Source organism: Psammomys obesus, unplaced genomic scaffold (genome assembly GCF_907164565.1).
Source record: "Psammomys obesus unplaced genomic scaffold, mPsaObe1.curated_primary_1811, whole genome shotgun sequence".
In the NCBI taxonomy this organism is placed as follows: domain Eukaryota; kingdom Metazoa; phylum Chordata; class Mammalia; order Rodentia; family Muridae; genus Psammomys; species Psammomys obesus.
Window position 1 is genome coordinate 2311286 of NW_026591643.1, and position 13373 is coordinate 2324658.

A 13373-nucleotide genomic window follows, 5' to 3' on the forward strand; every position below is an offset into this window, starting at 1 on the left:
GACTGATAGACTCAAAATCTCTCCCCTTCTCCTTTTCCTCATTCTTCCGCAGCTTTAGAAGTTCCTGTGGATGACTAGCGATGCTAAGCCGAGGGCTTTGAAGCACTGTGCCGATCCAGAGCTCTTATCTGGGCTCTGTTGGCTTCTCCCAAGGTTCATCCAACTAACCCTTCTTTCTCTGGGCCCAAGAGGTGATTGTCTGACAAAATATTTGGCTTATTTTGTCCAGTGTCTTAGTTGTTGGGTAGGAGGGTCACACAGTTTTGTATATTCACGCCTATTTTATAGTGAGGGCTAGAGCTGTGCCTCCATTTCCCACAGTTTCAGCCACTGTGGGTGAAACAGCTCCTCTAGGGCCTTGAGGTGCAGGTGTCTGGTATGCCCAGAGGCATCAAGGAGAGCTACTGATTTTTACGTGAGCACAAGGACAACATCCCGAGGGAGCAGGAACCAGCAACAAGACAGGACTTGGGAAGAGCTTTACTCTTTTCTCTGTGCAATTTTGCTGCCTAGCACACTCTACTCAGGCGCTATGGGACCTGGGTTTGATTTCCATACCAAACCCAGCTAACAGTTGTCTGTAACTCCAGTTTTATGGGATCCAATATTCTGTTTTGGCCTCCAAGGAAACTGCATGCGTGTGGTACACAGACATGCATGCAGGCAAAACACCCATGCACATAAAATTTAAAAATATTCTTAAAACATTTTTAAAAGAAGTGTGGAGTGAGTTTATTCTGTGTTAAGACAGCAGTCTCACTGGGAGTTTGTGGCGATGAGAAGATTAGCAAAGAGGAGACTCCTCACAGAGGACAGAGGACGGACCAGCACCCTAGAGGGACTGGCTGGAGACAGCAGTAAGGAGAAAGGCATTCCCTCCCTTATCAGGCTGAGTGCCATAATTTCAGGTCCCCCCGTTTGCTTGGCTGAACAAGAACATACATGTACCTGTGAACAAGGCCATTGTGTGATTTCAGCTCTCTTCCAGTTTCCAAAAACTCTAACCCTCTGGTTTCTGCTCTGGATAAAGCCACTGGAGGGTTTTGAGCAGGGAACATTTACCAACTAATGCTTTCTAAAAGCCACTATTTTGTGGTGAAAATGACCAGGAAGCAAGAAAGATACAAGGAGACTAGGTGGAAGCTATTCATTAATAGGTATACAAGGTGAGGACTGGGGAAGGGACACTTGGTTGACAGGTCAGCTGATGGCTAGAGGAAGACTTCAGTGTTGGAAGGTGGGGGCCTCAAGTGGGCAATAGCCTCTAGGAAAGACCAGAGGCTGTGGAAAGTTAGTTTCCTGAAGGCGTCCCCGATGGCGAGACATGGAAGCAATGTTTGGATCCTGAGCCTGGAGCGACATCTGGATAAGGTCTCACTTAAGGCATGCAAAAGCCCACTTGCAAACAGGTGGTTGAGGGCTGTTGTAGAAAGCATATTAATTCATGTTTTGTTTTTAATTTAGCTAGTTCCCAAATAATTGAGACAAAGGCCCAGCAATTTATTTAAACAGCTTTTTCGCAATAACTGGGCAGGTACAATTTAAACTAATTTTTTAAGCTAGTCTGGCTACTTTTCAACTGCATTTCCCAAGTTCCTTGCCAAGTTTCTTCCCAAGTCCTCCTGTCTGGTCTGGATGTGTTCCATCAGGCCCTGTCCTCTTTCTCCATTTCCCTTCTCCTTGCTCTTTCCTTCTCACCGTCCAGTGAGCCCCGCACTGAAGCTCTGCTTCTCTCTATTCTGCCCAGCCACAGGCTCCAGCCTTTCTTTATTTCAACCAATCAGAGAATATTGGGGATCAAAGTTTACACAACATCATTCGGTGTACGTGAGAATGTACTCTGTGGATGGCAAACAGATCTTGAGGGCCAGTATTTAGCATCTGAATACACAGAGCACCAGACCAACCCTCAACGAGTTACATGGCTTTCTGGGATCTGAGCCCTAAGCCCAGGGCTGCTCATGGTCTGCTCAACAGTACCTCTCTGCTATCTCGAATACCAACACCACATCCTCCATTACTCTGGGACGATCGCTCAATCTCCTCCCTCATCTGCCGTCCTTCTGTGACAGCAAATGCTGTCAGCCTTCTGTAGAGCATAGTTGCCTTCCAGGGTCCCGGTTCTGTTTCCCAGGGGGCCTTCCCTCCAGGAGACCATCCGCACGATCCTAGCAGGACTTTTCAGCAGCCCCTTTTCACTCCATTGTACACAGGCCCTTGCTGGATTCTTTGCAAAGCACGTCCCCCCGGCCCCAGCTCTTTCCTTGTCCCACCGCCTGTCTAGTATACCGCTGCCAAAACCACTTCGTTCCCTAAGAACGAGTGGCAGCGCAGTCCTTCAGACTCAGCACTCGGGAGGCACAGGCAGGAGGATCTACTTGCGTTCAAGGCCAGCCTGGTCTACAAAGCGAGTTCTAGGACAGCCAGGGCAACACAGCGGAATCCTTTCTCCGAAAAATAAATAAATAATAATAACAACAAAAGAACAGACTTTTTTCCGTTTCAGCCTTCTCCCGGTTACAGTGACCACTGATCACTACATACAGTTGGACCGTGGGTTCCCACGGTCCGAGAGTCGAGCAGAAGGGCCTCTCTCTGTCCACAGTGTCCCGCGCACCTGGCTGCGTCCTAGGAAGGACAGGAATGTAAAAACAAGGCTTCTACCGGAGGAAACCCTTGGTCCAGGTGCTCAAGTTTGCTTCCCGTCACCAGCGTCCTGAGCTCCTGCGGGACCGAGTTCCTCCAAGTTGCTGCTTCTGACCACGCCTTCTGACCCACCTCTCACCCTGTGGCCACGCCCACGAGCTCCACCCTGCCAGTCTCCCGGCCCCGGCTTCCGAGCCAAACGCGGCCAGCACGCGCTTGCGCCCTCTGGCCCCGCCTGGACCCCACCCCTGTAGGCTCCGCCTTTCAGAGGCCCCGCCCCTCCCGCTTGCGAGGTGGGAGCTGAGGCACACACTGCGCATGCTCCAACCGCGGCGCCCCCGACTCCGCACTCGGCTGGTTTCGGGCATTTCCGCCTCTTTGTTTTAAACTCCGCACGGGTATTTCCTCCTCCTCTTGGGGGGGACCCAGAGGGAGCGGCGCCCCCCTCCCCCTCCCGGCGAGCCCCCGCGTGCGCCCGCTCGCCCGCCGCCCGAGACGCAGGTCAGTGAGCCCGCCCCGCCCGGCCTGGCCCGCGCGCCCGCTCCTCAGGCCGCGGCCTCGGCCCGTGGTCGGCAGAAGGCTGCGAGCCCAGCGCCCGTGGCAGGCCCGGGAGGCGGGACCCTAAAAGCCTGCAAGAAGGCCAGGACTTGGGAGGTCTGGACCCCGGGAGGGCAGAACCCTGGGCCATGCTGGATCTCGGGACAATCAGGACCCCGGGAGGACAGGAACCTGGACCAGGCAGAATCGGGGGCAGACAGGAGCCTTTACCAGGCTGGACCCTGGACCAGGGGCGGGCAGAATGCTAGACCTGGCAGGACACCGAGCCAGGCTGGATTCTGAGCAGTCTGGACCCTGAGAGAACAGGAACTAGGGAAGACAAGGAGCCCAGATCGGCTGGACCTGGCACCAGGGAGGATTCCAGGGAACAGGACCCCGGAAGAACAGGAGTCTGGACCAGGCTGGATCCACACCAGGCCAGAATTACTGAGGGCCAGTCACTGAACAGTCCCTAGGACTGGGCAGATCTCTCAGTGCTGGGACCCCAGGACAGGTGGCGACCCGACCTTTGGAATGGACACTAGGGTAGGGTTAGCACTAGAGACCTGACAAGATTCTAGGAAAGGTCATTGAGGAAGAATGGCTCTCAGGACCTGACAGGACCTAGAAAATGCCAGAATCACTGAAATAGATACAGAGGAGGAATAAGACCCCTAGGCCACCCCACGGAGGGCCAGGACACTAAGACAAGGCCACAGGAAGGTCAGGACTCAGGGACAAATCAGCTGTGGAGAGCTGGGAACCTAAGGCTGGCCAAAGTTCTTTGAGCAGTTTGGGGCCTGGAGGGTGAAATGTGAGGGGGGAAGGTTTAGAATATAGATAGGCTTCAGGACAAACAGAACCAAAGGTGGGTCACTTTAAGGTGAAAGCCTTGGGCTGAACTATTAGGAAGTCCTCAGGGATAACATGGATGATAGTTGGAACTTTAAGGCAAGGAGGCCTGGACTCTAGACACTAGACCCCAGAATTGCTGAGAAGATTACTAGGCATTAGGAGATCTAGGGCCGGTTCAGATCTGTCAAGCCCACCCTGGACGTTTGCAGTGAAGTTCTTGCATGTGGGTTCCTGCGTTATCTGAGCCCAAGGGTTCAAACCTCACACTTCCCACAAGTCCCCCAGCACCCTGATGTTATGGGGGGGGTGTCTTAGGATAGTTGCAAAGTTGTAGCTCATCCTGGCTCCAAGGACTCAGGGGTATCAAGGGCATGAAGCCTCCAAGCTGCCTCTTGCCTGCTCTCCCCAGCTCCTACAGGACTGTGCCTTTCCCTCGTCTTGGCCATAGGTCAGTGGCTGCACCTTCACCTTCCCTCTTTCCCTGTCCTGAGGGTGTGTAGAGAGGCCAGAGGTATGTCCAGTGGGGAGGACACGCTTCAGGAGTAGATAGGGGGATTGAGGGGCTATTGCATAGATAAGCAGCTAGCACCCACACTCCTGTTTCACCCCTAAAATGGAAAGAGTTCTTGCTTCTCTGAAATCTTCCCCGTCAGTCAGTCAGTCTGACTGCCATGGAGAATACAATGTTTGTGGAAAAGTAAGATGTGCTTTTGCTTCTGTGGGAGACATTAAGAGGTGATAACGTGCTGCTCTTGACTAGGGCAAGTACTGAGATGTTCACTGAAAACTTGATAAGTTTCAAGATGAGAGAGCCAGGCATTCTGGCGAGGCCTAGCTCCCACACAGACCTGGGGTGGTAATAATGGGTGTGTTGCCCTGGGGAAGCTCTGCTTGGTTCAGGCTGCACTTAAAAGTGCTGGTGATAAGGTGATCTAACCTTTGCGCTGTTTGGATTCCTAAGAGATACTTGACCTGGCCAGTTCCATGTTTCATTTTGAGCCACTTCAATTTTTGGTTTCTCAGGAAAAAACAAGCCTAAGTTTCTTAGCACTGGGTGTCGGTTGAGTTGTGCTTCTGAATAGCCCAAACTGGAAAGTTGTATTTGTCAAGTGTCCCTACACTCGGGAACCTTGTACTTAGCTTACCTCTGATTTGCTCTTCTGGTGTACCCTTTATTGTAATTTGCTGTGTGGAATTTTAAAAAAGGCTGAGCATTTGTTTTAAGTGTGGTGGCTCTTCATGTCCCCATGCTTGGACTTTTAAACACAGAGTGACATTGAAGGGTTAGAACATTTATATGTTGCTATACAACGAACTATTCCAGAATGTAGTGCCCTAAGCCAAATAATGGGTTCCGGTGGGAGGTGAAGAGCTCGGGTCTGACCTTCAGGTCTTCCGGCCAGGTTCCGTAAGCCTGGAGTCAGCTAGGCCTGCTTTGGGGGGTTCCACAGGCTGTGTCCCAGTCCAGGCCCCCTCCCTTGCCATTTGGAAACCCATTCCTTTTCCTAGGACATCTTAAAGGACAGCAGAGAAAGTGCCAGTGATAGAGCAAGGCAGCCTCTGGAAGGAGGCTAAAGACTTTACCGTGTACCCTTGGATACGGTATGCCATTTCTTGACTAAGTTGTTTTTTGGGATGAAAACCCAAGACCCTATGCACACTTTGAGAGGAGAAAATCTTACAGAGTGGGTGTACCAGAAGGTGGATCAGGCTTTGCAGTATTGCTGTCAGCCAGGCACTTACCAAGTTTTAAATATCATATGGCCATACCCAAGAAAATTTTATAAGTAAATAAGAGTCATGTATAGATCCAGACATGGTAGCTCACACCTGTAATTTCAGCACTTGGCAGCCGAGACAGGAGGGTTGCAGTGAGTTTGAGTGTGAGACAGATCTGAGCTACAGGAGTGAATTCCAGGCCGGTTTGGGCTACAGAGTGAGATCGTATCTGTGTAGTTGTGTAGAGTGGTGGTGTGTTAGAATGAGGCCTCTAGGTAATGTATATCAGGTTCCTGTGATGTTGCTGGAAAAGTTAAGATGATTGTGATGCATATGAGTATCCTATTTGAGAGACATGTGTTCCAAACAGGAACTGTTCCTGGCAGTTAGCTTACCATTTGGAATGCTCTGGCCTACAGGCGCCTGTGGATAAAGTGGGGTGCAGGAACATAGTGCCTAACCTCTGGGTGAGGGCGATCCAGTATTCTGAGAGCCTTCCCATGTTATTCTGAAAGAAATTATAAACAACCTTCTAGACTTTCTTAATCATCTTAAGTAATATGGAGAAAGTGTCTTTCTTGGTACATTGGGCCTCATGTACTAGGTTATCAGTGGCTTTTTCAAAATGGTAAGATGTGAGATTCTGAAAGCTGGGGATATTTGTCCCTTGTGGGAATATTCTGCTCAGAGACCTACGGATAGGAGCCCCTTCTCCCCATCCCAGGCCTTGACAGTAGAGGTGGAAGATTGCTCAAGGTAATTATCCAAGGTCACCCTGGATGCTCCTGTCCCTGAAAGGCCACCTTTCTGTCCTTTCTGGCCTTTGGTAGGTTCCACCTCAAGTTCACAAGGTCATTGACTAGAACTGTTGGAGTTGATCTGTGTTTGAAAACAAGGCTTGTTTGGGTCTGTGTTATTCTTTAATGACCAGATTTACTGTTTGCTGCCTTGTTTGTTTGATGTTCAAAATTGGATTTAAAATACATTGAGGTTGAAGGCCAGTTTGCGGTTGTCTGCTGTTGTCCTCCCAGTCTTAGTGTTCATATGGCAAGAGTGTTGCACAGTACGTTATGCTTCAGAAACTAGAACTGCTCATTAGTTCTGTGAGTTGGTTATTATTAAACGTAGCTAGGCATGGTAGTATATGCTACTTGCTACTGCTGATGACACTGAAACAAGATCATTTGAGCTCAGAAACTGGAGGCCAGCCTGGGCAACCCTGTTTAAAAAAAATAGTCAATCACAAAGATAGATGAAGCCTTTAGAAATAAAAAAGCATCCTTTTCTCTGCCACATACCTTCTCACATAACTAAATTATACAAAAGCCGGAAGGTTGGGGTGTGGTAATAAACGTAGACCACTTTTGCCACTGAACCAGGCAAACTTCCATTGGCAGGAACAGCACTTGCTGGAGACGCTGTCTACGTCAGCCTATTGATGGCAGTCCATTATTAAAGAGAAACCCTGCAGTGGCTAGTTGGATCTCAAGAATAGAAGTTAATTGGATTTTTTAAGTTCTTTGATATTTGGTGGACTTTGCTCTATTAGCAGTGAATTCTGCAGTGAGAAGCATCTAGATGGTGAGTTGATGTTTATAGACTTTGCCAGAGCCTCTGATTAACCCCATGTCCTGTGCGGGTCTCATTGGGCTGCATGGGGTCCTATAGGACTTGGAGGCGTCCTCTGTGGGTTTCCTGGCTCTTGTGGTACAGTGGGACTTGCTAGGGCCTGGGTCCTATGTGGTTATTTTAAGACCTGACGGAGGCCCCTGGGTAAGATGGTGAGTTCGGGAGTTTGTCATGATTCTCTCTGTCCACGAGGTTCTAGGTATTGGCCTGGCCTGTATTAGGTCTCCGCAAACTCTAGTCTAAAGGAAATCTTAAGCAGTGGTTTTTGTGGCTTTATGCTGAGAATATGTCAGCTTGGTTGCTAAAGTCCTCAGGACGTGCTCTACAAACCAGGAATGGTGGTCAGGCCACACATACCACAAGTGTCCTTAAGGACTTTCACTTTTTTTGTTTTAAAATTATGTGAGTGTGTGTTTCCGAGTGCAGAAAGATGTATGGGTAACTTTGTGGACTCTTGTTTTCTCCTGCCATCTTTATGGAAGTTCTAGGACTTGAATTTAGGTCCTCAGGCTTGGTGGCAAGTATCTTAATCCCTGAGCTGTTTCACCAGCCATCACCTTTTGCCTTTTTTTTTTTTTTAATCTAAATGCTTACCAAACCAAACAACAAGACTCAAACAAACAAACAAACAAACAAACAAAAAGCTAATGGAGCACAGCTGCAAGAATTAGAATTGGTGGGCATCTGCTATGGTCCCAATGTTGTTTTAATTCCTCCCAGATTTTTAGGTTGGAGTCCTTACTCAAAGGTGACTGCCTGAGAAGTGAGCTTTGTCAGGAGGCTTTGTCCTCAAAGACAGAGTAAATGCCTTGTCAAAACTCTTGAGAACCCCTCCATCCTTTTTTCCCTGAGGAGTTGGCATGGGGTTAGGTCTGAACAAGCTACAGCACCTACTGTGACCCAGGTGCCAGTGCTGAGGAACAAAGTTAGGCTGCTCATAAGCCTTTTGTTGCAGGGTGTCCTGTGACAACAGCCTACCTTTGTCAGGACAGGACTCTCATGCCCACTTGCAGGACATAGTTTTCTATTTGGGAACATCTTTATTTTTCATTAAGTACCGCTTTCCTGAAGTATCAAAGAGCAACTTCAAGATGGGAGGCCACCTCTTTAGGGACTGAGGAGGAATATCCTGCCTAAAGCAGAGCTGACCTTGTTCCCATCCCACAGCCCTTGCAGCAGGGTGGGGACCTTGGCATGTCCCACAAATATTTACTTTGAAGATTTTGCAGTTGGCTTTGTTGTCATAATGGAGGTCCTTACAGTTCTTCCTTTCTAGATCCCTGGGCCTGGTTCTAGGTTGTCCTGTCCTGACACAACGCAGGGAAGCCTGGTGCGTTGTTGCTGTGTGTCATCCTGACACTTGAGGAGGTCTAACATTAGAGTGATGTCTGTTCTAGTGCACTCAGAATTCTGACGTTAGGTTTCTGTCCTCCTGATGTCCTCAGAGTGACAGACTTTGCAGTAAGACACACGAGGTTGCAGTATTTCTGCTTTGTGACACATATCAGCAACCCATGGCCACCATATATGCAGTGAGTTGCTGGTGACTTACTCCCCTGCTGGCTGTTTTTGTAAGGTGAAATGCCTCAACAGTTAGCCACAGACAAGGTACATTGGTGATGTCATAGATTTGGACAGGCTTCTGTCCTCAGCATCAGTCTTTGGTGATTACATTGGAGATTATGCTTACCCCCAAGGCCAGTGGTTGTCACTGGAGATTGATAGCCATAGCACTTCTGACCAGATAGAGTACCAGATCATAAGAAGTCAGTTTCAGCACAAATTGAATGGCACATAACTGTGGATGTCTTTGAGGATACAGTGTTCAGGCTCAGCACAAAGCTTCTAGGAAAGTTCTAATCTGTGTAGGAAACTCCTTCCTGCCAAGGGCTAGCTCCACTCTGTTAGATGAAGGATAATGTTTCATCTTTTAACCATGGGAGGGACTTCTGTAAGATTCCCACAGATCAGGAAGTGCTGGGAGAGACTGGAGTGGCAAAGGAGGCAAGAGGGTAGTGGTCTTGGATGGAGGAGGTGTACCAGTGGGAATAGTCAGCCAGACAGAAGGAAAGAGGTCTGTCAGTACAGAACATACTGAGCAGTACTGTTGTGGGCAGGTCATAGAGCAGAAAGAAGTCCCCTTTAGGATGAGATGGGGCAGACACTTGTCAGCAGCTGAAGGTTTGTAAACTGCCTTATTTGAAAAGATTAGTTTTGTTTTTTTTTTTTTAATTGTTAGAGCTATTCTTTTAGTATTGATAAAGCTATGTACCTTCTTTAATATGTACTAAGCCTGGACTATTTAGGGACCAGCCTGGACTCTGATCAGATATCAGTGGCCTAAGACATAGATCTGATGGTATATCTTCCTAGATCTTACCCCTGGGAGAGTAGGCTTGTATTACTGATTTTAATGAGGACAGCACAATTTCTTTCTTCCTCTCTTCCCATCCCTTCTCTTTTGGTTTTTCAAGATAGGGTTTATCTGTGTAGCCTTGGCTATTCCGTCTTGCTTTGTAGATCAGGCTGGCCTCGAACTCACAGAGATCCGCCAGCCTCTGCCTCCCTGAGTGCTGGGATTATAGGCATGCACCACTGCTTCTTTCTTTTCTTTTCTTTCTTTTTTTTTTTTTTTTTTTTTTTTGACAGGGTCTTTTGTAACCCAGGGTGGTATCAAACTCATATAGCTAAGGATGACCTTGAGCTTCTGGTCTTTCTGCCTATACGTCCCACATGCTGAGATTACAGATATATACCGCCATGCTAGGACTGAATCTAGGGTGGTGCTAGGCAGGCAGGCACCTACTGAACAAGGACAGTGTCCGCAGGACAAGGACAATATCTGCAAGCTTGGGTTTAATGGTTGTCCTTATCTAAGGCTATGTAAAGAAGTACCTGGGTTGCATGGCTAGTAGTTTCTATGACATTAACTGGAGCCAGGATTAACTGAAGTTCTATTTTCCAGTTTTAAAAACATTTTAAAGTTACATTCTTATTATTTGCTTTGGTGAGTGGGCATGTTTGGCATTCTGAGGACAGCTGTGGAAGCTGGTTCTCTCCTTCCACCATGTGGGTCCTGGAGATTGAACTCTGGTGTCAGCCTTGGCAGCAAGTGCTTTTACCACCTGAGGCAACTCTCTAGCCAGTTTTCCAGCGTAAGAAACTTCTTTTAAAAAGTTTTCCTTACTTTTGAGTTAACATTTGTGTGGGTGGGGGTGGCCACAGGCATGCTGAAGCACCTGTGGAGATTAGAAGACAGTTTTCGAGAATTGGTTTTCTCCTGCAGTGTAGGCCCCAAAGATCAAGCTCATGCCATTCAGGCTTGGCAAGAGGCACCTTTATGTGCAGAAATATCTTACGGGCCATGTTTTTCAGTGTTAATTATCACTCAGATGTCTGTGTGTGACAAAGCTGAGATAAATCGAGACTCTGTGACAACTAGCTGTTGACTAAAGTTAGGGCATGTGAACCCCAACCCTGGGAGGCTCCTGGGTGAATCCACAAGCCAGACCAGGTGCAGAGGGGTCAGAGTGTTCTGGGCCCAGGTCTGCCATACCAGGGAATCTATTTGCTTATAAGAAATGTGAAAGCCAGGCATGGTGGCACACACCTGTATTTCCAGCACTCAGGGATGCAGAGGCAGGCGGATCTCTGTGAGTCTGCGGCCAGCCTGGTCTACAAAGTAAGTCCAGGATAGCCAAGGCTACCCAGAGAAACCGTTTTGGAAAAAAGGAAAGGAGTGTGAGTTGCCTTTGCTCCCATTCCCTGATTCATAAGTGTGCACAGGAGTGTAGACACAGCTCCCACCTTCAGCAATCAAGACAAGTGGCCTACATGCCTGCCGCCTTCCCGTACTGTCTGTCCCAGCGTTGCTATGGTCTGCCATGTCCACATGCACGTGTGTTCTCGTAACCACGGGGGTCATGATGTGCAGTGTGCAAGCAGCCAAAACAGGTGCTGCTTAGAAGATCTGGTGAGGACCAGGCTGGCCATTTGGCTGCATGGATATGGTAGGGGTTCCGAGACTTAGCTAATTTTTGAGTGCTACAGCCTCCAGAAAAGAGTTTGGCAGGGTGTATGTGTTGCCTTTATTACAGAATGCCAGCCTTTTTCCTTCCCACAGTGCAAGGTTAGGGTTAGGGCACCATGACTCACCAGCACACTCTTCTGTCAGTGTGTCTCGCAGGGTTTTTAATTCATACTCTTGTTTAGTAATAAAGTCGATCAGCTGGAATTCACTTAATTTGGATTTCTTTTTAGTGAAGCTCTTTTCATCATTTAGAGCAGAAGTGGGCAAAGTTTCGCTAAAAACCAAATTCTATTTTGGGCATGGCTGGCCTGTCACATTGAGAGGAGCATCACTCTGTCTTGAGGGCCTGGGTTTGCCAAGCCCTGGTCCCCATTATGGCTCTAATGTGTTGTAGATATGTGTTTCTCAATTCTTGATAGAGTCACATAGCCCAGTAATGTGATCATTAGTTAGAAAAGGCAGTGAAGCTGGGCCCAGTGGCACATTCCTGTAATCTCAGCATTCTGGGAGGCAGAGGCAGGTAGATCTCTGAGTTGGAGGCCAGCCTGGTCTACAGAGTGAGTCTAGGACAGCCATGGCTACACCGAGAAACCCTGTCTCGGGACGGGGACAGAAAGAACAGAAAAGGTAATGAGCACCCCTGAGCTACTTGGCATTCGAACATGCCGTCACATACTCTGTTGAGCGTTAGCAGTTCCTGAGGGATTTTGGCTACGCATCTTTCAGGGTCACCTGTTTTAAATTGTAAGCTACTCTTTTCATTAGTTCATTGTGTAATAGGAGCTCCAGGCCTCTTCCTGAGACCTGTGGGCTGCCCATGCTAGCCAGCCCACAGCAGGCAGCTCGCCCCACGAGAGTGGCACTGTTCTTTGTGGACAGTTTTCTCCCCCAGAGAGCCCTGCACAGCTGGGAGCACCCTTCTTTCCCTAACTGCTGAGGAGCAGCTGCTGTGTGGCCTGTCCTTTCATGGGCTGCCTGCTGGAGGGCATCCCGGTCACTCGTGAGACTTCTGCACATGGAGCTATTCCCATCTGAGTTGCTGAGCAGTCGTGTGTTAGAGCCTCCTTCAGTAGGGGATTTCTAAAACTAATAAATGGGTGATTGATATTATCAGATAATTTTTACATGTCTTTTGGGAAGAGCAGGTGGTGTTCTACTTTTACCTTTAGGGGTGAGTGAAGTTTTCCTGCACTGTTATCGAGTCGTGTCCCTTGAATGCACCTAACTTGGTCCTGAGTGACTCTCCTGTGTACTGATAATTGAGGTGGCCGACTCTTTGCTTAGGGTCAGGCAGGTCTGTTAGTTCCTTCCAAATCTCATCTTGCTACAGTTTGGTGTATGGCTAGTAGTTAGATTCATAAAGTGAGTTAGAGACCTTTTTTTTTTTTTTTTTTTTTAACTGTGCATAGTACTGGGAATGTGAACTCAGGGCTTGGTGCAGGACAGACAAATGTGTATCTAGCTCCAAATACTTTTGCCAGCTGAAAGGGTGATTTGCTCTCAGATATGGTGGCCTTGTAGACCCAGAGTTTTATTTGAAGAATATTTTGTGACTTTATTTATTTATTTTATTTATTTATTTATTTATTTTTTATTTGTACAGTATTCTGTACCAGATCTCACTATAGACCGTTGTGAGCCACCATGTGGTTGCTGGGAATTGAAATCAAGACCTTTGGAAGAACAGCCAGTGTTCTTAACTTCTGAGCCATTTCTCCAGCCCCCATTTTGTGACTATTTATTCAGCTCCCAAAATAGGGAGTATTTTGGGTTTTCCTTTTTATTATTTTTTTATTAATTACAGTTTATTCACTTTGTATCTCCCCTTTACCTCCCTCCCTCTTCTCCCAATGCCACCCTCCCTCTTCCCCACCCATGTCCCTCTCCCAGTCCACTGAAAAGGGAGGTCCTCCTCCCCTTCCCTCTGATCCTAGTCTATCAGGTCTTTGGGTTTTCT

General features: G+C 48.1%; 1 protein-coding gene across 3 annotated transcripts in view; it reads left to right on the forward strand.

The window, feature by feature from the left end:
* Positions 1-2963: 2963 nt before the first annotated feature.
* Positions 2964-13373, forward strand: part of Pcgf3 (polycomb group ring finger 3) — a 40977-nt gene continuing 30567 nt past the window's right edge. The window contains exon 1 of one of the 3 annotated variants that reach the window (XM_055611696.1): positions 2964-3147. The gene's annotated coding sequence lies outside the window, so the exon portion shown is untranslated. Of the gene's footprint in view, positions 3148-4465; positions 4487-13373 lie in introns of those variants that run through there. The other 2 variants (XM_055611694.1, XM_055611695.1) reach the window with 2 other exon arrangements.